Source organism: Ictidomys tridecemlineatus, chromosome 10, assembly GCF_052094955.1.
Source record: "Ictidomys tridecemlineatus isolate mIctTri1 chromosome 10, mIctTri1.hap1, whole genome shotgun sequence".
NCBI lineage: Eukaryota > Metazoa > Chordata > Mammalia > Rodentia > Sciuridae > Ictidomys > Ictidomys tridecemlineatus.
In genome coordinates, this window is record NC_135486.1 from 38,291,281 (window position 1) to 38,316,944 (window position 25,664).

General features: G+C 42.1%; 1 protein-coding gene across 3 annotated transcripts in view; it reads left to right on the forward strand.

The window, feature by feature from the left end:
• The window catches only part of Hhat (hedgehog acyltransferase), a 316,410-nt gene that overhangs the window by 283,082 nt on the left and 7,664 nt on the right, over positions 1 to 25,664 (forward strand). The window lies entirely within an intron of this gene.

The window sequence follows — 25,664 nt, forward strand, 5'->3', positions numbered from 1 at the left end:
GAAGTAAAGAAGGAGCCTCATGTAGAAGTTTGAGGGAACGTGGTCCTGCCAATACCAGGTTGCACACTTCTAGACTCAGAACTATGAGATGATGCATTTCTATTGATGTGAGCCATTCGGTTTGAGGTACTTGGTTCTAGCAGCCTTAGGGGTGGCTCCATAGTGTGTGGTATGGGAAGTGGGGAGAGGCGGGACAAGGCACTGGGATGGGCTGGCAGTGACTCCTTCCCTACTCTAGAAACAGTTTGGGGCATGAGTCCAGGACTGGTCGTTCCTATACACCCACTTCAAGTGTTTCAGTTCCCACTGTAGGTAGGGTGGACAGGGGCTTCCGGACAGATGTTCCAACAGAGTGACAATAGATGTATGCCCAGTCACAACAATGTCATATGGCAATCCAAAGCAAGACTTCCTGGGCTAAAAGCACAGTAGTGAGGGCCCTGGGAAAATGAGGAACAAGGAAAGTTGGCTTAGTTTCTGGGGAGCCTCTTGTCTGTCATGGATGATCTGAGTCAGTTTGAAGAGAATTGATGTGATAGGGGAAGGTGAGCCTGCAGAAACCCAAACTCTCAGTGACTGTCCACATGAGCACCTGCAAACTGACTTTCCGATCAAGGGCTGAGATTGTTGCTCAAGGATATGGTGCATTGTTAGCCAATGCAAGGTCCTGGGTTCAAACCCTAGCACACATGTATGTGCACACACACATACTTGCATGCGTGCACACACAAAAAAGCTAAACTTCTACCCCGCCATGCCCTCATGTCTGTTACTGTCCTGTGCATTATTCTCTATCCCAAGACATCAATTACACAGGAAGCAGCAGATAGAACGAACTGGCCTGGAAGCGTGTGTTGCACTGTCGGGCTGTCAGGTCGAGACTTTCTGGGAAGACGAGTGGAGCTGCTGCTCCCCTGGGGAGCTGCCCTGCTTCCAGCTATCCCGAGGCTATCCCGAGGCCCAAAGCCTTTGCTCCCTGGGTGCCAGCCTGAACAGTGACCTGCAATGCCTTTCTGCTCCTGTATGTCCTCCTCTGGCCACTGTAATGCTCCAGCTGCTGCCCACATGGCCCAGAGATGGAGGCAGCTGCTAATTTTAGCCTTATTTAGGTCTCCAGGCAGCATGACTCAGGGCTTTTTTTTTTTTTTTTCCTGGTTGTATTCTCTTGTGACCTTGTGGGGGTGTGTGTGTATATGGCGGAGCAAAGTAGAAAGGTCACCTGCTATCAGTAAAATAAAATGGGAAATGTAATACTGTGTTTTACAAAGTAATTGTGTTTCTTAGCTGTGAGAAATCTCCCAGGGACCAGAGGCAGGCACCCAAGAGAATTACCTCTAACCTCTAACCTGTGGCTTTTCGGGACAGAAGGAAGCAGACAATTGAGGGCTAAGCCAGTGAATAGAACATTCTACCCAGAAAGCATTAGGAAGATGTCTCTGGCCTGCTTGGGGGAGGCTGCACCATCCAGTTTCAGGAATGTGGATTTTTCCTTGATAAACCTGATTTCTCTTGTCCCCATTGTTTATTTATGTGTTGGGTGGATGGCACCCTCCTGTTTGTCTTTATTTTGAGTTGATACTCCTCAGTCCTCCATTTGTGAGTCACACATAGGAAGCAACCATTTGCTTTCTGAGTATTGTCCATCACAGAAAATCCAAAAGATGTCAGGCAATATTAATGGGCATTATAGCCAAACCATACCAGAACATCTTGTTACCCAAACCCATTTAGAGATGAGCTTTTTTTCCCTCAAAAAGCCCTCCCACCCTGCCACTAAGCTCAAAGAAACCAGATAACTTTTAACTTAACAAAATTGTTCGTTTTAAAATTCCATTTGTGTTCACAGTTACCTATAACTTTGTTTTCTCATATTTGAAGCTAGTGTCTTGATTACTTTTCTCATCTCCTGGCTGCCCCAATAAGATTGCTGGAGGGTTGGGTCATACATTTTACATTGCTGTACAAAATTGCTATCATCAATGAGGGTTTTACTAAAAGAAACAAAATCTCACAGCAAGGAAATAAGCTGCGATGCTTCCCACATTTCTTATCAGAGCCAGGAAGGAGAGGGAGTGGTCAAATGAGTCTAGGTATAAGGCTAAGATCTTTTTATGGAGAAAAATTGCTAGAAGAGCCTCCCTGAACTCCTGCTGGTCCCTGCCCTGTGTGGAGGACACATGATACTGAGATGTAGTATTCAGACCAGGCAAAATACTCTGCAGGTCTCTGGGGCATAGACTTCGATAAGTGCGGTAGGGACACAAAAGTGAATGGTTCAGAGAGACACCTACAAGCCAAACTTCCAGCCAACACTTTCCTTAATATTTGTCTTCTCCTTAATTTTATCATCTGCATGAGAAAGTCATAGAGTAGATGACATCAGATATGGGATGGAAGGATGAGTAAGGACCAGACTTGGAGGATGGGCACAGCTGGCACATGTCATAGAGGCATAACAGCACATTCAGGAAATTCAAGTTTCTTAGGGTCTTAGCAGGTGAGGATGCAAGGTGTGATATTGGGGAATAAGCTGGATGAACCAAAAGATACTAAAAATCTAACTTAAAGACCAGATTATGAAGGTCATACATGCCATGCCAAGGGCTGTGGACTTCATCCTTAGTACATGGGGGGAGGGGATGGGTCAAAGGCATTTTGCAGAGTGACAAGATTCTGTTTTGAAAAATCATCCCTGTGAAAGAAACATGGAGGCCTATTTGGAGGGGAGTAGTACTAGCAGACGGTTTGGAAGCTGTGTGAGGAAGGATAAGAGCCTAGGTTAAGGGTGCCACGAGGCAAAGGAGAGGGAACAGAAGAAATCTTCAAAATTCTCCCGGGGAGGATTTTTAGGGACTTGGCTATGTCTTCATTATTTGTGCAATGTAATGCTTTTGGTTCCTGAAACTGGAAAAGTTCTTCAGGTTTGTTTGTTTGCTTGCTCTTCGATTTCCCCAGGTTGTCATAGATTAATTTCTGAATTTTGGAAAAAGAAGGCCACTATGGAGTTGCTTGTTCTTTGCCCAGGAATTTGAGGGGGTGTCCAAGTGCCAAGGAAAATGCCAAAGCAAAGAGGGTTCCTTTGTAGAGATAGTAAACCGAGAGGTTAGGAGTGTTTAACGCAGCCCCAAATTGCTGACAGCTGTGGGGCATTGACAGTGTAGGAAGAAGGTGGTAAGGGGCTTTCGAGTCACGCAGTTGAGTCATTTCTAGCATGGGACCCTTGGGCAAGATATCCAACTCTAATGCTCACATTATCACCTGTAACTTGAGAAAAATACCTACCTGCTGTGGTTGTGGGGATTAATGTAATGAATGTAATCTTGAACAGTCCCTGGTATGTGCTATGTGCTTACTAATTATAGTTTGTTATATTAACATTATTCTTCCACAAGGCTCTTTTTTCTTCTTTTAAAAATAACTTGGGTAGGACTCTACATGCAAAGGAATGAAATTGGACCCTGTTATGGTTTGGCTGTGAGGTGTCCCCCCAAAACTCCTGTGTCAATGCAGGAAAGTTCAGCAGTGAAATGATTAAATTCTGAGAGCTGTAATCTAGTCAGTGGATTGATCCATTTGATGGATTAATAATTTGAGTGGATTGATATGGATTAATAATTTGGGTGGTAACTGTGGGTAGGTGGAGCATGGCTGAAGGAGATAGGTCAGTGGATGCCATTAGGGATTATACCTTGCCCCAGGTGCCTCTTTCTCTCTCCCTATTTCCCAAATGCCACATGATCACCTGGTGAGAGCTGAGCAACTTTCCTCCATCACACCCCTTTGGTTAGGATGTTCTGTCTGACCTCAGGCCCAGAGTAATGGAGCTGGCTGACATAGACTGAACTTCTGAAACCATAAGTCAAAATGACATTTTCCTCCACTAAGTTGTTCTTGTTGGGTATTTTGGTTACCACAACACAAAGCTGACTAACACAGACTCCTATCTCATACCATATACAAAAGGTGAAAGTATGTTGAAAAACTGTAAGAGCTAAAGCTATATAAAACTCTTAGAAAACATGAACATAGATTATCCTGACCTTTCATCAATGGTTAAATACAATTTTTAATATGACATGGAAGAGAGAAGTAGCCAATGAAAAGGCGTATCAATTGGATATCACCAAAAATTAGAACTTTTGTATCTTAAAAGACAAAGATTTTGAAAATACAACCAGACTGTGAGAAAGGTTTTGCAAATCATATAACTGATAAGGAACTTGTATCTAGAATATGTAACTCCATAATAAAAAAAAAAAGACAAATAGGGCTGGGGTTGTGGCTCAACATTAGAACACTCCCTAGCACCTGCAAGGCCCTGGGTTGGATCCTCAGCACCACATAACAATAAATAAATAAAATGGTAAAAAGATATCGTGTCCAACTACAACTAAAAAAATATTTTTTTTAAAAAAATGAATAACACAATTAAAATGGCTAAAGGCTCTGAATATATACTACTTCAAAGAAGATGTACAAATGACCAATAAGCACATGAAGAGATTTCCCATATCATTAGCTATTGGGAAAATGCAAATCAAAACCTCAATGAGATGCCGTTTCAGAACCACTATAGTAGATGGCTATAGTAGAAAAAAACAAAAATAGAAAATAAGTTTTGGTGAGCATATAGGGAAATTGAAAACATTATATACTGCTGATGGGGATGTGAAATGGGAAAAGATACTTTGGAATATAATCTGGCATGTCCTTAAAAAGTTAAGCACATGACCTAGCAGTTCCACTCTTAGTTACATACTGAGACAAATGAAGACATAAATTCACACAAAAAAATTGTACCTGGATGCTCATAGTAATGTAAGGCATAATAGTCAAAATGTAGGGCATATGAAATATTCTTGCAATGAAATATTTTAAAAATGAATCACTGATACATGTGACAACATGGATGAACCTTGAAAACATGCTAAGTGAAAGAAACCAGTCAAAAATAACCATGTATTGAGTGATTCTATTTACATAAGTGTCCAAAATAGAGAAATCTATGAACACAGTAGAATAGTAGTTGCCTAGAACTTAGAGGGATATGGGTTTGTAGGGTGATGGCTAATGGGCATCAGTTTCTTTTTTGAGGATGATAAAACATTCTAAAATTGATTGTGGTGATGGTTGTACAACTCTGCAAATATACTAAAAGCCATTAAGTTGTATATTTTAAATAGATGAATTGTGTGGCATGTGAATTATATCTCAGTAAGCTGTTAAAAATAGTTTAGGGCTATATAATAATTGGTCTGAACTGATGTCTCTGGTCTTCCATCATCCATCTTTCCACCTGTCCATCAATTTTCCATAAATCAATTCATTTATCCATATATCCTTTCCTCTACTTTCCTGCCAGATGCCATCCTATTTTCTCCTCCCTTTCTCACTGTCCACTCCCCACCCCACTCCCCCCAAAACCATTCAGTACTCGTCTAATAAAGACTGGGAGTCATGCTACTCTTGCTTTTTATCATTCTAGTTTGGTATTTTTGGTCATCTTATGCTTTGTGACCTAGCATAGGGTGGCTTTTCCAGGCTCTGCAGAGGAAAGACATTTTTTTTAATCCATCCAGAAACACATGGATGCTTAGAAGTGGGGGCTGTTTGGAGTTTGATCCATAGCCAGGGGCTTGCTGAAACGGTAAGAACACCTGGGTCACATCTTACCTCTGAGTGCTCAGAATGATGTGTAGGAAATTTTCTGGTTTTGTTTATTGACTGTGACAGCTCAATGTTAAATATGTATGACACTTGCTCCTGCCTTCTGTCTGTGGCTCAGTGCAGGTTTGATGCCTGGTAGCTGTGCTCCTCATTATTTACACAGTGTTGAGTGATTTCAAGGTTGACCTGGTCTATAACAGCTTCTTTAATGAGATTGCTCCCCTTTCTGCCATTCATTAATCAGTATGATGTCAGCCGTTTTCTTGCCCAGTCTCCAGTACAGTTGTTTCCTAACTTTATAATCCATCAGAATCACCTGGAAACCTTACTTTTAAAATGCAGACTCTTGAGCCCATACACTGAGTTTGATTCAGTGGGTCTAGGCTAGCACCCCAAAGTCTGTATTTTACTTTATTTTATTTTTATTGTTGGTTGTTCAAAACATTACATAGTTCTTAATATATCATATTTCACAGTTTGATACAAGTGGGTTATGAACTCCCAATTTTACCCCGTATACAGATTGCTGTATCACATCAGTTACCCTTCCATTGATTTACATATTGCCGTTCTAGTGACTGATGTATTCTGCTGTCTATCCTATTCTCTACTATCCCCCCTCCCCTCCCCTCCCCTCCCCTCTTCTCTCTCTACCCCCTCTACTGTAAATCGTTTCTTCCACTTGTATTATCTTGTTTTACCCCTCCTTTCCTCTTATATGTAATTTTGTATAACCCTGAGGATCACCTTCCATTTCCATGCGATTTCCCTTCTCACTCCCTTTCCCTCCCACCTCTCATCCCTGTTTAATGTTAATCTTCTTCTCAACAAAGTCTATATTTTAAAGAGTTTCCCCTAGTGACTGATTACAATGCTCCTTGTATCATCCTGAGATACTCTACCATAATTGGTCTGCTAATGCCAGCATTCATTGGCAATATGGAAAACTCCAATTTACCTATCAGTGACCATTTCTTTGAGCCTGGGAAGGATGATGTATGGCTAAGAAGGACAAGCATCATTCTGTGGGAACCTCCTCTCACCCCTGGAGTTTAATGAGTATGAGCTACAATGTGCTTAAAGATTCTTGGAGGAGACAAGAACCCATCTGAGAAACTTTTGTATATTCAATGGTGTAGATAATCCTGACTAATTTATCCAAACAACTGGCCTCTGGGTTTAAAAACATATGATAAATATCAGATTTTTGCTCCTTCTAATTGGCTCAACTTGATTAGAAAACTTCAATTTCTGGAGACGATAGGAAGGGGTCTCAGAGAGAGAATTGCCCAGGTGGGCTGGGGAGGCTGTTAGCTACAATGGAAACTTCCCTTGCAAGTAGATAACCAAATTCTTGCTCTAATAAGGTCACCGGATCATTTTAAAATGCCCCTGGGAAAAATAAATAAATGTCTCTGGATCTGCATAGACCTCAAGATGCTGTATGTAGATTCCTCTTTTCCTGATGGAGATGTGAATACCAGGGCACCAATTCCTCACCATCAAAAAGCCCTTACAGAAGCCCCAATTACACAAGGGATTATATTTTTAAAACTTAAGCACACTTATTATTCTCTTCTAGTTATTTTGAAATATACAATAAGTTACTTTTACCTACTGTGGTATAAAACACTGAAACTGATTTCTCCTATCAGTACCTGTTGACCAAACTCTTCCCTCCCCTGTGCTTCCCAGCCTCTTGATTTTTCAAGGTGATATACTAATTACCCTGATTTGATCATTGCATCTCATATACATTTATCAGAATATCGCACTATAACATCAATGTTCCAGTTTAAAAAAAAAAAACTTGGCTAATGCCAGCCATCCTTCTTATTTAGGATCTTGATGTCCAAAACATCCTGAATATGCTCACTCAGGAGAATAGGAGACTTAAACTAAGTTTTAGTTGAATGTGAGTAAATACTGCAGTAGCATCTTACAAATGTACATCTCTTTTTACAATTTATAAAGTAGTTGCATTTGCATTGTGGCCCTGTGTTGTAGATTGACCTAGAATTCAATGACCTGACAACTCTATGTAGTAAGTGGCAGAGCTGAAATTGGAACCTGTCATCTAGTTTCTTCAGTGTCATTTTCACCACATCCACACTGCTAAGAAAATGCTGGGGTTTGATAATGTACAGAGTTCCACTTTGCTATTCTTCAGGTATGAATGATCTTCTAAGCACTGCTTTTAAAAAGCTGTATTGTTTGTGACATGAGCATCAGTCATGAGTGTATGAGGGGTTCTGGGAAGGAGCTGGAGAGTTCTTTTAAGGGGTTAGAGAAATCTCATCACTTGACTGAAAAAAAAAAAAAAACCCAGTCAGCTTTTCGAAAAGGCATTATTTTTCCATTGTTCTTCTTAATTTTAACTCTTCTAGTATATGTGTGTGGCATCTCAATGTAAGTTTAATTTGCATTTCCTCAATAATAAAGCTTTCAGAATCTTTCCATGTGCTTACTGGACATGTGCACGCTCTTTTGTAAGATTTCTTTAAAACTTTCTTTAGCCATTTAAAGAAGTTGAGTCATTGCCTTTGTCTTCTTGATCTATAGGCATTCTTTACATATCCTGTATAAGAGCCTTATAGTAAATACGTTCTCCTGAGGCTTCCATTTTTTTTTTACTCTTTTAATGATGTTTACTGATGAACAAGAGTCTGTCCAATTGTTTATCCATTATTTCCTTCATCATTACTACTTTCTCTGCCTCAGTTAAGAAATTTTTACCTGAATTCACGAAGATCTCATATTTTCTGCTGGAAAATGTCTTTCCTTACCTTTTTTTCCTATTTAGATCTTGGAATTAATTTTGTGTATGAGGTGCGATGGGGATCAAGATTTTGGAGGGTTTATTTGGATATCAAGTTGATCCAGCAGCATCCATGGAAAAGATGATAATTTTTGCACAGTTGCACTGTTCAGTCTTTATCATAAATAAAATATTCATGACCTATTTGTCTCTTTCAGCATTAATACTAAGTAAAATTTTAATTCTTGTTACCTGCTAATGTAATTCTTCAAGATTGTCTTGGTTACTCATAGACCTTTGACGTTGGAAACATCTTGCAAATTTCTACAAAAAAAAATCATAGCTTGGTTGTCTTTAGATTGAAATCACATAAAATATGTATACAAATGTGAGAACTAACAACTCTACAATATAAGTATATCCCTTGACTTATTTAGAAAACAAAGAAATATAAAACTCATAGTATCTTAGATCAATTAAAATGAAATCATATTTATATAATGGTGATACGGACAATATATTCCAAGATGTTCTGGAATGTACAGATGCAGGGTGAGTCACTCCATCATTTGTAAGGCAGCATTATAACAATGCCAGTTAAAGTTGGAGATGCAGAAGTCGAGGGGGAATACAATTTACTACTGGAAAATGAATCCCTTGTGGGGTTTGTGTCAACCACCTGCCTGCAAAGAGTGGCTTTCATGTCGTCCCTTATTAGCTCCATTATTTTTTTCCATCAGACAGCTTTGTTGGAAGAGGGAACATCTTATTCAATTTAATGGATAGAATTTAGATACAACAGAGCTAATTGTAGAAGCATCTGGAAAAATTACATAAATGAGCCAGTGGTGCTCAGAACTTGTGGAAAATGATGTATTCATATGGGAAGAATTGAGATATGATGCTTCTGGAAATGCCATACAGAATTTATTTTCTTGAGATGGAGGGCCAGAAGTTGACATCTTTGCAGAATTCCTTGAACATTTTTAGTCTTCTGGTCCATCTGACTCCCAATGCAGGACAGGTTTCAGGTGTACTTTGCAGAAAGAAGCTGTAGAATTATGGACCATTAATTTCAAAAAGATCTTGGAAGAGAGATTCTGACCTGACCCTCCAGTTTTGTAGAATGGAACACTGAGGCTCAGAGAGGTAAAGTTATTAGGACCTAACCAGTACTAGAGGCCAGGTCTCCTGACTCTTACTCCAGCGCTCATTTCAAGACATCAGCACTTCCCAAAGTAGTCTCAAGGTATAATCCATGAAATAATAGTATTGGGGGAATGAAATACTCTATTTAAAAAGGAATCTTTGGCAAAGTTTAGGAACTTGTGCATAGCATGTCCTCTTTTGGAAATGTATGATATACATTAGCATTTTTGCTATATCACAAAATATCTGTTTAACTTTAATCCAGTGTAGCCTAAACACTTAACCATGGAACAGTTTTTGCTTAAAATGACAGTTTAAGGCATGGGGCTCTCTTAAAGAAACCTGAGGTAGGTAATGTGGATCTGCCTAACAGACTTTGCCTGCTATAAAGGCTATCTTTATAACTGTAGGCCACATCCTCAAGTGGTCATTTGGATGCAAAGATCCTCTAACATTTATTAATTGCACTTGCCTGAGCTTTTGCTTATATTAGTCCATTTAGTCCTCAAAAACTTCTTTAGAAGAGTAGTTATTATAATTTCTATTTCATAGATGAAAGTAAAAAAATTTCCAAGAAGTTCAAGAATTTGTTCAAAGCCATTCAACTTAGCAGAGAGGATATGATTTCATCATACCTGGCTGTCTTTCCCAGATTTACCTTCACTATTGTGGAGATGCTACCATGTGTCACTGTTCTTTTATAAACTTTATTTAGGTAGAATTTACATACAATAAAATGTTATGAAGTACTGTATATATGTGATGAATTTGGTCAAGTGTACGCATTGTGTAGTTAACTGCCGCCATCAGTAGATTGAGCCTAAACCAGATGAAATGCTCTAACTGCAAGTTCTGTGCTTTTATCCTCAGTTCAGTCTTGCTATGGTGTGTTGGGTCTGCTTTGTACAAATCGGGGTTTAGTCAGGGACTTGGCCATGACTGAAAGGTTGATCAGTTGCCCCCGCAGTCCTAATGAGGGTTTGTGTCCCTCCTGTGCAGGTCACACATGAGCCTTAAAACTTGTGGGGTTCACACATCAAGAATTCCTTTGCCAACTCACTCCCCTCTGGAGTGAGAGAACCAGGGTTCCCCTGGTTCTCTCCAGTTCATAGGGACCTCTTTTTACAGATTTCTCTGTCCAGAAAGACAAGATTTGTGTTTTGAGTTTTAGCCCCTGACTTGTTGCTCCACCCTGCTTTTCCACAATTGCTGCCTGCTGTTTGGATATAGCCTGGAGGAAAAAGAGAAGAGATGGTGGGAAAATCACTAGGCTTCTCCAAATTTTGATTGCTCCAAAATATCCTAGTTTTGTTTGCTTTTTTTTTTTGAGAGCTCAGTAATTGATATGTATTTTTTGTCTAGTTTTAAGTAGCAATAGATGGGGGTTCTGTTGGGTATGTGCCTCCATAGAGGGACCAGAACACTCCATTTACTTTTAAATATACTTAATTTTTATTATAAGAGAATTAATAGATGAAACAGCTGTACTTTAAGGCCTGTTTGTAAATACTCCTGAAAATAAGAAGAACTTACTATGTTAGTCAACTAAATCGGGGAAAATAAATTATTCACAAGCTCCTTGGCTTGAGCCTCTTGTACTGGCAGGGTAAGTTCACTTTTTCCCAGTCTCTAAAGGATCAAATACATGTTCTTGCCACTTTGTGTTCTATCCTAATCATTTTAGGTCTGATCACAAGTCTATGAATATATCCTTGAGACCCAGGATCAAAAGTTAAGACACACACTCCTACGCTAGAAAGCATTAAATCCTCTTCATTGCTTTTATGAAAATAATATTTCTTGGAAAGTAAAAATGTGTTCCTCTTGAAAATATTTCTTATAATGTGGAAGATTTCAAAGTAAAAAAACGACAATGAAAATGAACTATAATCTCATAATCCAGAGATGATCGTTTGACATTTTCTCTTTGCTTGCACAGCTTGGAGAAATGCATCTTTAGCTTTTGTTGGCAAATTTGCCATAAGATTAGCCCTGGAATAGAAAAAAGGATTGAGCATCAACTCCAGATACTTAATACATATAAAACACACACCTTTAAAATAATTTTGAAGAATTTAGTAACAGATTTAATTCAATATATACAGGTGTGCAGTTCATTATTCTAAAACAAAACACTGTAACATCCCACTTATTCCAATTTTGAGTAAAATTACACCCAAAATCTTCCCCCAAAAGAAAAAGAAATGAAAATCATGGACGATTTCTTCCCTACTATGTTAGCTTCCTAGAGCTGCCGTAACAAAGAACCACCCACAGGTGGCTTAGACGGTTCTAGAGGCTGGAAGTTGAATAGGCAAAGCACCCGTCAGCAGGGCACGCTGTCTTTGAGACTCTGGGTGGAATCCTTTTTCTCTCTTCCTGCAATGTTGCCAGCTGTTGGTCCTTTCTATTCCTTGACTTGAAGTTGGGTCACTCCAGTCTGCCCCATCATAGGGCCTTCTCCCTGTCTCCGTTTTCCCTTCTTACAAAGGACACGAGATTTTGGGCCTATCCTAATTGAGCATGACCCCCATCTTAACTTGATTATCTCTATTTGTAGAGATCCTATTTCCAAATAAAGTTTACATCCTGAGGTACTAAGGCTTATGACTTCATCTTTTACATATGGGAGACATAATTAAACCCACAGTACCTGCCATTTCCCGTCCTTTACCCCATTCCACTGGGAACATTTTCCTCTAACCAGGACACCTACCTAATCACTGTGACCAGCAGAGAGGACTCGGACTGAAATGTGTGGCACATCCTGGGGGTGTCTCTTGATGCAATGCCCTGGTCACCACCTTCCCTGCTTCCCACCTCTACCAGCCTTATAACTCCTTCCACTCCCCTTTCTTCCCCACTCCCTGTCCCTGGATCTCTGGTAAATTAGAGTTAGAAACTTACTAGAATTGAGGAGATCTCTGGTGTTCACAAGAACAAAAATCTGAGGGTAAATGGGGAATTTTGGAGAAGAAATATTTTTCTTCTTAAATTTCCAGATTTTGATTCAGAAACAGTCATTGAATATCTGTTATGTACCGGCATTAAGCCAGTTTCCTCTAAATATAACATCATTTATTTAAAGCATTATATAGCTTTTCCTGATGAGGATTCCTTTTGAGGTAGGTTGAGTCACACAGTAGGTAAATCTCAGACTAGGCTTTACATCCCCAATGGCAATTGAAAGTATAAAAATTGAAATAATGAGTCTGTTTCTGACCTTTGACAGCTGACAGGCTTTTAAAAGCCTCACCCCCTCTTCTCTTGGGTCCTACCTCAGGCAAGTCAATAAAAAAATGGACTTGATCCTTCCCTGGTGTAAGCAGAAGTTCAAACCATGCACACCCAGCTGTTGCTCACTCTGGCCTTGTCCCAACTACAGTATAAACCAAAGTTACCTCCCTACTCCCTTTGCTTAAACTGTTTTGAATGGCTTAGTGTCTACTCTTGCTCTCTCCAGAAAGCCTCATTAGGTGAGGGATAACTTTTTCAGCCCTTTGGCGCATATGTGACATCATCTCTCTCCACATCTGTACCACTTTTGCAACCACAGATAAAAACATTCAAGTCAATTGAGTGCTGCTTTGTTGATCTTCAGAGGACTAGTATGAGCATGTAGTCACCATATATTTGTCTAGAGGAGACTTGAAGCCATGCATTTAGTATTCAGGCCCTTCCTCCCCAGCAGTGTACTTGGTGGAGCTGATGGTGGGGAGAAGGTTCTGCTATTGCCCTGCTCTGGGCTCATCACTCATTGGTAAAGATCTTAAATCTTGCCCTTGAAATCCAGTCTGCTTGCTCAATGCTATTTGGGTGTTATCCCAAGACCCTATATCCATATACACTTAATGTGAAAGCTGATCGATCATGTTGGGCACCAAATGCATTCTCTGGCACTTATTTTTTTTCCCTTCTAGGTAAGGATTTATGTGTTCTATAGAGAAATTAGTGGCTGTGTGTATTGTGCATGTGTTAATGTATAATGCAGGATTAATTTGAAAAGTACATGGAGGTCTGAGTGTGCATTATGCAAAAATAGCTTGTATTATGAACGTTTGAGTTAACATGCCGGCATGCAGAAATGTTCAGGGAATTTGTGGTTCAGTTCAAGTGACACCAGGATTGAGCCTTTTAAAAACAGACCATTCTCAGCATAATGATTCTATAATTTATTCAGCCTCAGACATCCAGCACTGTTGAATTCTGTGTTAAATAACCCAATTGGTGTATATGAAAACAGCTTCCTATAATTTAAACCCTTGGAATCAGCCCAACTGTATAATCTTGGCCTCAGCAAATACTTGAGGATGGTAGAAGGGTAATATAGCATACCTCTAGGTATATGACCATACATGGGGCTTATCCTCAGATGAGCATGGCTGTCTTCAGATAGTGTTTGGAATCACATTCTAGCTCCCTAATAAAGACCCTTTTCCTCCCCATGCCTAAGACTTTTGACTCGGGAATATAGACTGATTTTTCAGGAGTCTAAGCATATAACATCATTGCAAAGGGAATCACAAAGTAAGCCATGGTCGCATGTCAGATTCTAAAGAGGTAAGCTCTATAGGCTTGTGTGGGTTAGACCAAGGTAGTCCTAGCACAGTGCTGTTAGTCACTCTGAATGCAGCAATGATTAATCATGCCAATGGTTGAGGTAGAACTTTGTGCACAAATAGGACCTTGAGATAGTGGATGTAGTCATGCAGGATTTTTTCACTTGTGAAGATGGGCTGCTTGGAACCATCATCACACGGTTCAGGCTGTGTATGAGAGATGTCTGCCTGCAGACATGTCATCCCTGCAGACATGTCATCCCTGCAGGAGCTATCTGGGGATCAGAGATAAGAATGACCTTGGCCTGTCTTATGTGGTACAATCAGCTTGAAGTTAGTTTGGGGGTTAGAGAAAACAAAATGGCAAGATGTTCATGCAGGAAGAGTATATTCAGGGCTTATTTCTCCATAACTGTGTAAGCCACTCATATCATTGGGTTTAAAAGATGGGCTTGTTCAGTGGCAAGAATTAGGCTTTAAGAATATCTTTTTAGACTTAGAATTGTGAAATGTTAAAGGACATTCTTGCTAGAGTTTTAGCCCTACCTCCCTAGTAGAAAGGGGAATGAAATTGTTTTTACTGTGTATGATGTTGAGGACTAGAATATTAAATTCTGGAACTTTCTGATGCAGCTCAAATTCGTCACTTGGGATTTAGGCTCCTTACTCGTTTTCACTTGGGCACCCTGTTAAGATAATAGAAAATCAAATGGCTCTAATTTTCGTGGTTTTGAGGTTAGGAATTAATAATTCTCATTTTAAAGTCAAGACTCAGAAGTTGGTGTGTAGAGCTAACAAGTAGTGGAGCTTGGCATTATTTTTGTTGTGTGGGGCTGAAAGTTCTGTGATCTGAAACTGGCCCCACATATGGAACTATGGAATATTATTCTTTTGTGGTTCATCGTCATAGGTACTATGCTGAAATAAAGAATTTTCAAAATTTTATTTTAAAGGTTCTATCAGCTTGAACTATTAGTGCATTCTTTAGGTCTAACAGAAGGGAACATAGTCTGATTAGTTTTTCGTTTCATTTATAAGGGCAAGTATAATACAAGGTCCTTTAATTGGTGGCTTTGGAATTTAGACAACTAATTTAAACACATTTAAGAGGATTCAGATACAACTCAGAGCTGCTCTGGAGGACAGATACTTTCCTCTGTAAATGGCAAGTACTCATCTCTCCAGATTCGGCATAATTATTGCTGCTACTTCCCTGGGTCCTCCTGTTATTACAAGAATACTGAGCCTCTGGTCTATAAGTGGAAGTTAAGACAATATATCTGTTGAAGTCTTGCTTGGAAAACAAAGATTATGCTAGCTATTTCAAACAAAAGGCATCTAATACAGGGGAAATATTAGTATTAGGAAGGAACCAAAAGATACATTGACACAATCCAGGTATTAATAATAGTAGAAAATAGTGACATTCCCTAAGATTTGGGGGTGGGGGGGAGACAAAGATGTGATTCCTAGAATCTAGAAGTTTGGAGAAGAGGATCCTAGGCAGTGGCACTCAGATTTCTGAGGGGGTGCTTTGTCTTGTGCTGAAACCTTGGACCAAGGAGTGCTGTATGGCTGGTTCTCAGACCCCAAGGAGGTGACTCCTGCTGAGGTTGAGAGTGTCAGTGGAAGCTGGAACCTGGGGGTACTGCTGCCTCCGGCACTGGAGGAACGCTGATAAGACCTGGCAGCAGGGAGTCCACTCTTCCCACCTCCTTTATTCCAGTAGAAATTGCTCAGAATCGAGGACCTAAACATCTTAGTGGTAGGTCCAAGACCATCTACAGATGAGCATGGGAAACCTGGGCCTTAAAGTAAGTAAAATAGGCACCTGGACTTCCCCCTGGAGGCCTCAAGGACTAGGTTGGAAAAAAAGGGAAACCCAGAAAAGGGGCTCATGGATGTGAGTCCCAGAGAAACACTGAATGTGAGGCCCCTAGATGGGGCAACTGAGGTTAATTAGTATAATCCCTGTTGTGGTCTGTCATTTTTTGCTTTAAACTTGAAGGAAGACCTAACTGTGAAGAGCTAGGGGAAATAATTGGAAGACATGCTGGGTTTACCTCACTGGCTCAATCATGGGACTTCCATAAAAGGTTTAGGGAGAAAGGCCTTGCCTGCCCTACCAGTCCGTATTAACTTGGTGGGTTGATGGGATGGATAGATAGGAAAAGGAAGGAAAGGAAGGTGGTTAAAGACATTTGTCCCTGGCTCTCCAGCTGAAGGGTCCTATAGAGTAAAAGCAGAGGAAGTCCTGCCTGGCTCGCTGTGAACCCCTTATAGAGATCGTGATGCCATAAATTCATTTTTATTTCCTTAGTTAATGAGGTTTCAGAAATGGTGAAAAACTAGAGCTGCTCTGGAGGACAGAAGCAGGTGCCTGTCATTTTCTTTGCATAAATTCCTGCTGTGCACACCAACAGCACTCGTGCTGCCTGGCCATCGCAGCCAGCTCCTGGCTAAGCAGACTGTGCTGGGCATGTCCCTTCTGTGTCAACTCCCCTCTGAGTTAGTGCCCTTTTCCTCACTATCCTGTAGACTATTGCAGAACATCCTCCATGCTGAACACCATCATAATGGCCTCCCTCCTATCAAACTATAAGAAAACAGCCCCAAACTGGTAGAAAAATGGGGAAAAGATGTAAACAAATATTTCCTGGGAAAAAGAAATACTGAAACAAGTGGAAAGATGTTCAACTGTTTTCTTTTTCTCACCCTTGGTGCTTCCACACATGTTAAGCACATGCTCTACCTCTGAACTGCACCCAGCACCTCAGCCTCTCCCTTAATGAGAAAAATGCAAATTCAGAGTGTGACAATGTGCTGCCCCAGGTTGGCATAGATCTAGCAGTTTCCCTTCCTACATTCAGGCAGAAATATAAAGTGGCGACTCTTCTTGAGAATGCTTTGCAATGCCTATGAAAAGTGATCTGGCAATTTCACTTCTAGGATTTTACCATTCACGTATAATTTCACATGTATGAAATGAGATATGAGTAACGCAGCGTTGAACACTCTTGTACATAAGAGCAAGAGATTGGAATAGACACAGGTGTATCAAGCCACTGAGTAAATGGATGATGGCACGTTCAGCAGAATTTTTCACAGCCAATAGTATCTGTGGCATTTGCATTCAAGTACAATATGTATTTAAGAATGAAAGGTTATGTTTTATAGTTTTGTGCATGGGATATCTAGGAGGACAAATGAGGAGCTGGAAAGGAATTTCTAGGGAGAGAGGAATTGAGGGCTTGGATGTGTGGGAGTGGGAGGATATTTCTTTTCCCTAACTTTTGGAATTTATGTTATGCCTTACCTGTCCACACCACCCCCCCCCAAAAAAAATAGTAGATGAAATGGGGGTGGTAGTTGTTGGTCCTTTCTAAGTCTTGCTGGAGGAGACCTGAAGAGGACAGGAGCTTTGAAGGCAGTCTGTCTCCTGTGGAGGGAAGGGTAGATGAAACTACTAGAAAGTGCAATCTCCCTGCTCTAGCATCAGAGTGTTCATCTCCATGTTTCCTTAGCACTGTTCTCCCACCAGCCAGGCTCTCAATTCTCTGGAGCCTGCACCACAAATGGCTATGCCCTGTGTGCTTGCAGCCCCCTCCTCTCAGAAGCCAGCTCTTCTCTTTCCAGACCCCAACCCTTGGCATAGCACTCAGCACATGGGGAAAGCTAAGAAGTGGTACAGCAACTTTTCATTCTTTCACATTGGGAACACCCTGGGGTCATGATTTGTCTTTTCATATCTAATTCTTGTCTCAGTGTAAGTCAGCCTTTTACTCTCTCTGGTATCCCCTGAATGTAACCTAGTGCCCCGAATATAGAAAGAGCTCAGTAAATGTTCAATGATAAGAATCACAACAATGATTAATCTCAGATCCTTCCCAGCCAAATGGCAAGAACAGAGCCACATTTTCCCTGTGGATATCAGGCAGCCTCTAGGAAGGGGCGGTGGCAGGCTCTGAATGCAAAGCTTCTCCAAGCCTAAATTAGCATTTGACCCTATGTGTATTGTCAGAAGCGGACTAGGAACATGCAGAGGGGGACTGTCGCAGGTTCTTCTGGAGCCATGACCTCAAGCTCCAGGTGCTGAAACATCATTAGGAAAAACTGGATAGATCCAGGCCACATAGCTGACCCTTGCGGACATTGCCTGTCACTTGAGCACAATCAGAGAGCAGATGGAAGGCTGGTTCCACGCCCTGAAGTGACCCACAACTGAGGGAGTATCTGGAAACCCTACAAGGAGTCCATCATATAAATATTGTGCTCTGAGGTCACAAACATCCACCAGATGCTGCTGCAGCAGCTGAGACCCCTTCCCTGGAGGCCAATAATTAACCCCATGTAGATGCTACCAGAAGAGAATAAACAACTGGGAAAAAAAAATTCTGAAGAATTTCAGCCTTCCTGTCCCTCTGCTCTCTGAACAGGCAGTACAAGGAGGCAAGTGGTGCCAACATACTCCAGGAACATAAAAGAGCTCTGCCCAGATGCTTGGGATTTACTTCTCCTCCACCCTCTGTATTGTCTTCTCTGCCCCCAGTGATCAACTGGCTCCAGGTGTTGGATTCCAAGCAGAGTCGCAGGTGAAAAAAAAAACCTTCCCCGTGAGCGTGTCTCAGATTGCCTAGTATTTGCTCCTGCCAGGTCTCCTAGAGGATTAGGAAATCCAGGCTGCCCAAGGAGGTAGGGGGGCCTCAAAGGATTGAGGGGGCATCACCCCCAGCTGGTGTGGTGTGGTGTATCTGGCAATACTTGCCTGCTGTCCCCAGCAGACCCACCCTTGGGGCCATCTTCCAGAACAGAGAGCCAAAGGGGAACACAGTGTTCCTTCAGAGTGAAGTCTTTTAGGCACAAAAATGTCTTTGTCACCTTAGTTGAAAAAAGTATGTGAGTCATTGTATACGTCAGGTAGATAGCCTCATAAGCACGTCACTAAAACTGTGCCGTCGTCTTCTGACGTTGCTGCAGTGTGCTGGAACACTGCCTTCTGTTCCAGGATGGGACACCCCCACCCCCTCCTGACCAAGTGGTCCCTCAGGATGTGAGCTTGTCTTATTATGCACTTCCCTGGGGAAGGAAAGATGACTAGGGGATGTGAATGTTTTAGGACTATAATCTCTTAGCATCAGAAGGTCCTAAGGAGGAGCCTCCCATCAGAGGCAGACATTTTTCGGGAAGTCCTTCCTACTGAAGAGTTGCTCAAAGTTCCTCAAAGCCGAGTGCTGGGAACTCGGGTGCCTGCTCATCTGTAGGCTCTAACCACTATAGATTGTCTTTTGTAGTAACCTCTTGAAAATCTGCCTCTCAAAACTTTTACCTGCCGGTCTCATTTTGTCATCTGGAGTGATGTGGCATAAGTGTAATTCCCTCTCTATGTGACTTTGTGGCCTTCTTCCAGGCTGAATGTTGGTTTATTTGTATGCCCAAATAGCGGGCCCTTTCTAGACCTCCTGGAAGTGGCTTGTGTGTGACAGAGCTGCTGGTTAGGCGTGGCGCTTGGAATTGGTCAGCCTTGTTTGAGTCTACAGTCATGTGCATGAGCTTTTACTTATTCTCAGGCTGAGCTAAGCTATGTTCCCCCACTAGTCCCCTGATTCCCATGTGGCCTGAGATGACAACAGCAGTGACCGTGGCTACTGTCCAGGGCCAGGCAGCCATGCTCCCACATGGCTTCATAACCTATGCTCCTGCTGTGGGTTAATCTGGGGAAGAGAAGCTATGGTGTCAGCAACTCTGACTCTAAGCAAAGCCCTTGGTCTCTGGAGTGGGTGACTCTGATAGAGGGCCCTATGGGGTCATTTCCCTCCCCTGGACAATGACATAAGAGCCCATACTTCATCCCTGGGCAATTCTGATGCCTCTTTAGCAGAGATATCTTGACATTCATTTGACCTGTCCCTGTGCTGCCACCTTCTGATGCCCAGGACTGCCTGAGTGGTCTTTGCTCCCGAGGGATAAGCACCCTGCTGCCTGTGAGCTAGAGGCTGGAGGGGCATTTATGGACAGTGCCACCAACATAGCATCCCCTGAGCTAGGACACTCTTCTCATCTATCTCCCACACCCTTCTTATTCCAGGACCTAGGAGATGAGCTGCCTTTTTCCAAATAGCATTTGTAAAGTTCAAACTATATTTTTCTGAACTCATCTCAAAACTGTTCTGTGCTTCTGTCAAGTTCCTTTGGAGGAAGGCAAGGGGAGGCTCACGTAGTTAATCAACACCAAAGAGACAATGGACTTGGGTTTCTCCAAAGAAACCCTGGCCACCAGCTGAATCCCAGACACAGCCAGCCTGCCTGTGACTAGCCCGTAGGAGCAGGGGGAGCCTGGAGTGGGCCTGACTACCTGGCAGCAAGCACTGGAAGATAGTTACATATTTAAGTCTTGTTCCCTGATACCTCCAGCTTTCAAACCGATCATGCTTCTCAGCATGTTGATGAGCAAACTAGATTTTTGCAGACACAGCTAGTGGGTGCAGCAAGGTAAGAACAAAGCCATCTTTGACAGCAGGCAGGAACATTCCCTTCCTCGTCCCAGTGGTGTCTGGCATTCATAACCCACAGTGGCTTCTGAGAGCTCTGGTAGCATCCAGCTGCTGCTGCTGGGAGTTTGGTCTTAGTGTTCTGTTCTTTGCTTCAAAATTCAAGTCTCGTAATTTGGAATTCTTTCACAACAGCTTTAGAAGAGGGACATGTCAGATGCACTTGCTGATGTCATCTTTTCAGATATACACAAAGTTCAGACATTATTCTTTCTCTTTGCCCCCTCACCCCTTTTCCACTCCTGGCAGATTGATTTGGGGGTGGTAGGAATTGGGTGAGTGGATGTGTTTCTGCACTGCTGTCTCTTGGTAAGTCCAGGTGATCATGGTCAGTAAATGCCAGATGCCTCTTCCTCCAAGACACATCCACAGGAGTTGACTGAGGGCGCTTCTGCCAGTTGACTGAGTGTCCTGCAGGCTGGGAAAATGAAGGCCAAATGGACACATGGGGTATGGTTTCTTGTACATGGTCTTTGCCACAATCATGATTTTCAGTTATCTGAAGTAAGCCTTGGCAGTCTTCTAAATGAGTACTCTGAATTAACAATGCATATGTTTCTTCATTGACCAATTTACCATGCGTGTCCTGGTCCCAGTCACCTGGGAAGAAGGCAGCAGATTCTTAGGCACTTAGATCCGGTTCTACTTCTGGTCCAAAGGAAGAATCTCTGTCATTGTGTTCTGGCTCACTGGCCATCCTGTCCCTGTCCCTATTCCCCCAGGAACAGGAAACTCATTCTTTTGGGTTGGCTTCAGTGCCAGAGTGCTTCAACTGCAAAGTGTCCCTTTGCCCCCATTCCTTCCTCCTAGCCCCGTCCTCTACATGCTCAGGTGTTTTCTCGGCTCTTCCAAGGGTAGATGTTTATGTTTGGGGGTCGGCCATTTTCTCTTCTCCATAGTCTTTGTGTTTCCAGGCAAATGTCACTAGATCTATCAGCCACTCTTCCTGTAACATGGTTCCAGACCTTTCCCAATTCCACCTTTGTATGGTGGATTTGGAAACAAAAAGTGCTAAGTTCAACTGTTTTTTATCTTGTTCAATTTTATCTTAAATATTAGTGTCAGCCCATCATCCCAGCCTACTCAGACTTTGAGAATCCTGTCTCCATCCTGTTTCTTCCATGCCTTTTATCGTCTCCATGTCTGGATCACAGAGCAGTAGTGGAAGTGAACTTATTCTATGGGTGAAATGCTTAGTGTTCCTGGTCTGCCCTCGGGCTTCAGTAGCATTGTGATAAGGCCTCAAATGAAGGTGCAGACTGTGCCTGTAACAAGAATTGAGGCTGCCTGTCTAAATGCTAAGCTCGCAGTAGGTGCTTCATAATTACAATAGACCCATCTTGGATATATTTTTTTCTGAGATTGTAGTAAACTGTGGTCAATTTCAGCCCAAACATCTTAATGGAAAAATACAGAAATAAACAATTCACTAGGTTTAAATTGTATGCTGTTCTGAGTATCATGATGAAATCCTGTGCCAGCTTGCTTTGTACCTGGGACATGAGTTACTCCTTTGTTCACTGTATTCACACTGTACATGCTTCCTACCCAACATCCTCATGACTCCATGATTACCCAAAGCAGATGATCCTCCTTGTGATGGATCGTCAAAAGACCTATAGTATCCCAACACCATGTCACAATATCTATGTCACTTATCTCACTTCATCTTGTCAGGTAGGCATTATATCATCTCATGTCACAAGAAGCAGGAATACAGGACAATAAAGTATGAACAGAGAGAGATGCCACATTCACATAACTCTTATTACAGTACATTTATAATTGTCTTTATTGTAAATCTCTTATGGCACCTAATTTTTAAATATTGTATTATGTATAAGAAATAGCATATGTAGGATTGAGTACTATCCACAGTTTCAGGCATCCCTTGTGGGTCTTAGAATGTACTCCCTGCAGATAAGGGAGGACAGCTATACAGGTGTGGGTGAGTGGTTGTCAGGGTAAGGAGCCTGACTCACAGCACACTGCCCCTTTGTTTGAGGAAAGTGGCTTTCTTAGCTTTTTTGCTATGCAGCATCTGCTGTGTTATATGGCATGTCATGAATTACCAATGAACCATAGTCCTAATTAGGCTGTATTAGAAACCCAAGTTAGAGAAGAGAAACATCTGTGGAAAAAAATGTTCCTACTGTGCAGCCTCTGGCCCCAGTGGCTGAAGTTGGGCTATGGCATCAACTGCAGAGGACAATTTTGTGGCAAATAGGTCCCCATTGATCCTAGAGAGGCAGGAAAAAATGTGCGTTTTCCAGTACCACCTTCTGCTTGTGCTGTCAGAATAAGAAAAGTGGCTCTGGCTTATTCTTCCCGCTTCCTCAATTTCATGTGAAATGATTTTACTTGATGGCAGTGAGTGCTTCGCTAAGTGTCTGCCTGCAGGGCTTGTAGGGGTAGCTGGGGAAGGATGAAAAATGTGGCGGAGGTTGGCTTCATCAGGATGTGAAATTGACTGTGAACAATGTGATTTATTAAAGACCAGTGTTGGTGCTGGTTACAATGTGCACATGGCACCTAGCAAGGGACTCTTGTGCAGAACGGAGCAAGCTCCCTGAGGGTGACCCCAGCTACCTGCTTCCTTCATCTCCCTGCTGAATCCCCTGTGGAGTATCAGCCAATATCAGGGCACAAATAATTGTGCTTTGGCAATTTTAATAAAGGGTCATTCAGGTACTGGGAACATGCTCTGCACTGCCCCTGGTCTAAATTAAGCAGTAACCAAGACAAAGAATGTAAGCATGCCCACCCATACTTCTTCTGTCCCCTTACGTAGAGAAATAGAGGCCCCAGGAGGTGGGCTGACCCAAGTGAGTTAGTGATGGCTGAGGTCTGAGAAAACAAACATTTTGCTTCTGCCTATTATGAGATGATCACCAGCAATAGGGGAAAGGCAGGAGATTTATAGGCTGAGGATTTAAAGGAAGAGAGACCTGTTAGAAGGAAGAGGAACCTGGTTTGAGTCTTTCCATCAGGTGACCCAAAGCAACTATTTCCTGAGCTCTGGTGGCCAAAGGAGTTACACAGCCTCGAGCTCAAGTGTAGCTTGATGACAATTAGCTGTTAGACCCTTGGAAAGTGACTTCACTCCTTTGAGCCTTAATTTCCATATCTGTGAGAACTGAGAAATGGAGCTAACAATACTTGCCTGAGAAGGAGGTTGTAGGACTGAAATGAGCCAAGCAGAGTACTTGGCAACAAATAATGCTCAGTAATCTCCTCTGGTCATGAGAGTGCAATCTATTAACAAGCTCTGTCATAAGAAAGCCCTTCCCTTGGCTTTCTTCAGGTTCCCCTAGAATAGTGGTTTCCAAAGTGTGACCCCTGGATTATCAACGTTCACATCACCAGGGAACTTGTTAGAAATGCACATTCTCAGGACTGCCCAGACCTGCTGCATCAGAAACTCTGGGGTAGGGCCCTGTAATCTGGGTTTAGCATGCCTTCCCAGTGATGCAGATGCAGACTATTTTAGGGTTCCCTGCTTCAGTTCTAAACACACAAGAACCATCTAGTTCTCCTCTCTCAGGATATAAAAGAGCAGAGTTTTTGAAAACTCAGGCCTAGAAGCCTGGGTTTGAGTCCCAGGTTTGTAACTTACATAAAGGTCAGAAACTTTCAGTAGAATCCTAAAGTATCCAGAGCCCATTCCTCAATATCTGTCCATATCCCCATCTGTTTAGAAATAGGCCTAACCAATTTATAGGCTTAGAAATCTGGGCAGCTGTATCTTCCCCATGTCCATCCTTCAATAAGGGAGCCAGCCCTCTGACAGGAAAAGGTTCCTGCCTTATTGCTTTATTAAAATTAAAGCTCTCAATTAGCCCTGGTAGAAGGACTTTAGGCTTAGGACTATTTGATGCATGGCTTCAGAATATCTCTTGGCTATAGCTACTGGAGTAAATATGATTTAAATAAAGCACCTTATCAATTCCCCTCTCCATATCTGAACATTGTTAAACGTAAAGTGCTGTCAGGAGCCAGCGATTTTAATAAAGGCAGTGTGCCTAAAGTTATCTGAATAATTAATGGATGATGGTAGTGAACTTGGCGGGATGGTGCAGAATGTCAGGGCAACCGTGGGGATGTCTCCAACACCTGAACCAGCATGCCAGGAGCTGGGGTCTGATGCAGGAGCAGGTACATGAGACCTCAGACATCATCCCTTTTCTCATATCAAGAGCAATCATAAGGGAGAGGCTTGGACTGAGGCTTTCATGAGTCTTTAGGCAGCATGGCAGGATAGTCAACCATGAGGGTACCAATCATCTGAGGCTGTGCTCGAGGTCAGTTAGAGGGAATCTATTCTTTGGCTTCCAAGTCTGGCAGTCACCACATTCCATGATTCCCTCTTCTGCAGCATCTCCATCCTATTTCCCTACAAGACAGATGTTGCTGAGACAGTCTATTCACAAAGGCTCTCTGGAGGTCACAATTCATCAGCCTCACTTTGATCTTAACAGAACGGCAATGTGGACTTTGTAACATATGCCCATGTATTCCCAAGGACATGAATGGATAGGTTGGTGGCATTTCATAATCATAGTGTATGTCCTTCACATTTGCAAATTTACTCTTCAACCAAGCAGAGTTTGAGCCTTGTTTCCTTTGCCTCCTGATGGCTGCATCAGTTAGCTGGTGGACCTGTGTCTTGTCCTGTGTGTTGAGTCATGAGAAGCTCCTCTTTTCCTTCCTTAGAATGGGTGATGTTATTACATGGGACCAGAAACTGGTCTATCAGTCCATCTGTGGATACCCAAGAGCCAAGATGGGGGAGGGGTATTACCTTTTTCTTCAATCCTCAAGAAGAGCTATAAACCATCTGAGCAGTTAATGAGCTAGAGGTACAGTGGGCAGCAGGGCATTGGAGCCTCTGGCTGGAAAACGTGCTTGGAGGATGGAAGATGAAGCTAAGGCAGAGTTGATGGTAGATTTTAAAAAGTGACATTCCTTAGAATATTCTCCAAA